Source organism: Schistocerca serialis, unplaced genomic scaffold (assembly GCF_023864345.2).
Source record: "Schistocerca serialis cubense isolate TAMUIC-IGC-003099 unplaced genomic scaffold, iqSchSeri2.2 HiC_scaffold_1155, whole genome shotgun sequence".
Classification (NCBI taxonomy): Eukaryota; Metazoa; Arthropoda; class Insecta; order Orthoptera; family Acrididae; genus Schistocerca; species Schistocerca serialis.
In genome coordinates, this window is record NW_026047354.1 from 155,001 (window position 1) to 160,000 (window position 5,000).

Sequence of the window (5,000 nt, forward strand, 5' to 3'; positions counted from 1 at the left end):
GCGCACAAAGTCCTCAATCGGACCAGCACACTGCAGATGGCCACCGCGCTTCGCACCGGGCCCGCGAGGACCTACTTTGGCCGCAAGGCGCCGCGAGCAGGGGGCGCCGGCGCGCAGCTGCGCCGCCTGCCGCGTCCGTCGGCCGGCGCGCCTGCCACCGGCCGCCCCCACCAGCCGGCTGTAGCGCGTGCGCCCACGCACCGCGCTGCCAGCACGCCGGGCGGCCCCCCCTCACCGGCCGGGGACGGTCCCACCCAGCCACCGCCGCGTATCGCCTCACACCCAGATCCCCTTTCACGTTCGTGGGCATGGTGGGTCCCCTTTCACGTTCGTGGGCATGGTGGGTATCCCTGAAACAACCGGTTAATAGCTCGACCGATCGTCGCCAACACTGATTCACCTCTAGCGAGAACAACCGCACCACAACGGGTTACCGGTTGTTCATTTGCGTAACGTCACCAGCAAACGTACACGTCCATCGCCATTTGCAACGAGTATTGCATGCCTGTGTCAGGTGTCACAACACACTACGTCTGCCCACATAGACGCAACAACATGTGCACGCCTAGAGAACACGTGGAAGGTAGACCCCGTACGTATGCGGTGTCCATTGCGCGAACGACTGTCAGCCCGCCTCTGCAGCATGTCGCAGATGTGGAACGCGGTGCAACATGCTATCACGGTGTGTGAGAAGAGACGACTACGTCCGAATACACGCTCCACTACATCAACAGACTGCTCATGCTGATCGCCATCCAGGGCGTCCGTTCCTCCCACACGTCTGTATGGCGTACCACACTGCAATCCAGCTCTTATAGGGAGACGACACGTAGCTGCGTGCACAATATTTGGACTGTATGGTCCGCCGTTGCTAGGCGCTGTCGTCATACGGTCACATGGGCCACGATGTATCATTCAGTACATACGGAGCAATGTGCAGTACAGTTTGTGGGTTTTGCGTACATCGGCGGACAGGTGACAGGCCGTACCACAACGTAGGCTGAGTACGTCGGCATGCGAAGGGCATTGAACATGCAAACTTCTCACCGACCAGCTTGCGAAGGCAGGGGGGAAGGGGGGGGGGCATGTACGTCCTGCTGCTATCCACACTACAGTGTATAGCAGGAGCATGTGGAAAGTCAGCAACACCTGCAAGGTGTTTAACATGACGCGATACACAGGGGACCGGGCAGTGCGAGTAGCGAACTATATTGCGAGGGTTGCGGTTAGGCAACACTACACTACTTTAACGGGTTGCATAACAATTACAGAGCAGGTTCAGCGACAACGTGCGTCAGGTTAAGGCGCAATATAGTTTAGGTTACGGCGCACTTTAGGTTAGGTTAAGGCACATTATAGGTTAGGTTAAGGCACAACATGGGTTACGTTAAGGCACAACATGGGTTACGTTAAGGCACAACATGGGTTAGGTTAAGGCACAACATGGGTTAGGTTAAGGCACAACATGGGTTAGGTTAAGGCACAACATGGGTTAGGTTAAGGCACAACATGGGTTAGGTTAAGGCACAACATGGGTTAGGTTAAGGCACAACATGGGTTAGGTTAAGGCACAACATGGGTTAGGTTAAGGCACAACATGGGTTAGGTTAAGGCACAACATGGGTTAGGTTAAGGCACAACATGGGTTAGGTTAAGGCACAACATGGGTTAGGTTAAGGCACAACATGGGTTAGGTTAAGGCACAACATGGGTTAGGTTAAGGCACAACATGGGTTAGGTTAAGGCACAACATGGGTTAGGTTAAGGCACAACATGGGTTAGGTTAAGGCACAACATGGGTTAGGTTAAGGCACAACATGGGTTAGGTTAAGGCACAACATGGGTTAGGTTAAGGCACAACATGGGTTAGGTTAAGGCACAACATGGGTTAGGTTAAGGCACAACATGGGTTAGGTTAAGGCACAACATGGGTTAGGTTAAGGCACAACATGGGTTAGGTTAAGGCACAACATGGGTTAGGTTAAGGCACAACATGGGTTAGGTTAAGGCACAACATGGGTTAGGTTAAGGCACAACATGGGTTAGGTTAAGGCACAACATGGGTTAGGTTAAGGCACAACATGGGTTAGGTTAAGGCACAACATGGGTTAGGTTAAGGCACAACATGGGTTAGGTTAAGGCACAACATGGGTTAGGTTAAGGCACAACATGGGTTAGGTTAAGGCACAACATGGGTTAGGTTAAGGCACAACATGGGTTAGGTTAAGGCACAACATGGGTTAGGTTAAGGCACACCATGGGTTAGGTTAAGGCACACCATGGGTTAGGTTAAGGCACACCATGGGTTAGGTTAAGGCACACCATGGGTTAGGTTAAGGCACAACATGGGTTAGGTTAAGGCACAACATGGGTTAGGTTAAGGCACAACATGGGTTAGGTTAAGGCACAACATGGGTTAGGTTAAGGCACAACATGGGTTAGGTTAAGGCACAACGTAGGTTAGGTTAAGGCACAACGTGGGTTAGGTTAAGGCACAACGTGGGTTAGGTTAAGGCACAACGTGGGTTAGGTTAAGGCACAACGTGGGTTAGGTTAAGGCACAACATGGGTTAGGTTAAGGCACAACATGGGTTAGGTTAAGGCACACCATGGGTTAGGTTAAGGCACAACATGGGTTAGGTTAAGGCACAACATGGGTTAGGTTAAGGCACAACATGGGTTAGGTTAAGGCACAACATGGGTTAGGTTAAGGCACAACATGGGTTAGGTTAAGGCACAACATGGGTTAGGTTAAGGCACAACATGGGTTAGGTTAAGGCACAACGTAGGTTAGGTTAAGGCACAACGTGGGTTAGGTTAAGGCACAACATGGGTTAGGTTAAGGCACAACATGGGTTAGGTTAAGGCACAACATGGGTTAGGTTAAGGCACAACATGGGTTAGGTTAAGGCACAACATGGGTTAGGTTAAGGCACAACATGGGTTAGGTTAAGGCACAACATGGGTTACGTTACGGCACAACATGGGTTACGTTACGGCACAACATGGGTTACGTTACGGCACAACATGGGTTACGTTACGGCACAACATGGGTTACGTTACGGCACAACATGGGTTACGTTACGGCACAACATGGGTTACGTTACGGCACAACATGGGTTACGTTACGGCACAAATTAGGTTAGGTTACGGCACAAATTAGGTTAGGTTAAGGCACAAATTAGGTTAGGTTAAGGCACAAATTAGGTTAGGTTAAGGCACAAATTAGGTTAGGTTAAGGCACAAATTAGGTTAGGTTAAGGCACAAATTAGGTTAGGTTAAGGCACAAATTAGGTTAGGTTAAGGCACGATATAGGTTAGGTTAAGGCACGATATAGGTTAGGTTAAGGCACGATATAGGTTAGGTTAAGGCACGATATAGGTTAGGTTAAGGCACGATATAGGTTAGGTTAAGGCACGATATAGGTTAGGTTAAGGCACGATATAGGTTAGGTTAAGGCACGATATAGGTTAGGTTAAGGTACGATATAGGTTAGGTTAAGGTACGATATAGGTTAGGTTAAGGTACGATATAGGTTAGGTTAAGGTACGATATAGGTTAGGTTAAGGTACGATATAGGTTAGGTTAAGGTACGATATAGGTTAGGTTAAGGTACGATATAGGTTAGGTTAAGGTACGATATAGGTTAGGTTAAGGTACGATATAGGTTAGGTTAAGGTACGATATAGGTTAGGTTAAGGTACGATATAGCGTAGGTTCAGATACACATTGTTGTAGGGAAAGGTGTATTGGGGGGGGGGGCGGCAGGTTCGTTGATAGTGATTATCGTAATTGGATGCCTGCGGTATTATCCGATTTGTCACGTCAGGATGCACTTTTGGCTCATGACAGGCGGCGCTCCGATTCCATGGTTGTGGCAGATCTGTGTCTTTCATTCCTGCCATTGTTTGTGTGCTGTGACAGGAGGCAGTATTGTGATGTTGGGTGCACCACTGTGTAGGACATGTGTGGGTGTTCGTGGCTTAGCTGAGCAATGTGCGGATGTCGGAAGGGTGGGATATTGTGTTTTCTGGGTGGACCTCCCGGTCTGGTAATGATAGTGTGGATTGTGTCATGTGGCGGAGAGGATGCACTGGATGTTCTTCCATGCTGGTGGTTAGATATTGTGTGTGATAAGAGAGTAGTGTGTGATAAGAGTGTCTGGCTGACGTGTGGTTCTCATTGTGTGCAGAGTCTTTCAGCATGTATAGGGACGGTTGTATATATTATCTGTATTCTGATGGCTCTGCATCTATTACTAATCAGTGCCGTGTATACGGTTACTCTAGTTCCAGTCGAAACTGTTCTATCTCTGTACATTAGTGACACTGCGGCTCCACTATGTTGCCGCCCCTGTCGGCCGTTTCCCCCAGTGTATGGCTAATGATTATCAGCAATCAGTCTATTAGTCAATACCGGTAGTGTGACGACGTCAAATGTCCGGGATGGGGGAAGCTACACCCTTCCCGTGGGTCAGGGCCTAGAAAGACTCTTCCCACGCAGGAGACTCGGACTGTCGTTACTCTTCCGAGACATATATGTGCCCAGCGTTTTTTTGCGGCTGCGAGTGCAACGCCAGGAGGCTCGGACTGTCGTTACTCTTCCGAGATATATATTTGCCCAGCGTTTTTTGCGACTGCGAGTGCAACGCCCACGGGTGCCGACATGGATGGGGCGCTTCCTAGCTGATGGCTCAGCATGAGAATCCGTACAGTGAGCAATGCGATCGCGTCTGTAGCTTGTACGTGGTACAGCTCGCAGCTCATGAATAGGGACAGCGGGAATGTCGCATATTGGAAATATCTCTTCATGAAACGCATGTTATAGGTGTGAATTGCACCTTACGAGTGCGGGAAACGTCCGCCGTTCATCCGCTGGCGATGCGAGTTGGGCGGTTGGGGTGGGGCACGAACGGGTGCAGGTGGTGTGATTGCCGGTCCACGACTTCGTGCGGCAGAGGCACTGGCGTATGGGTGCTGTGGTCGACAGAGGCTGCAT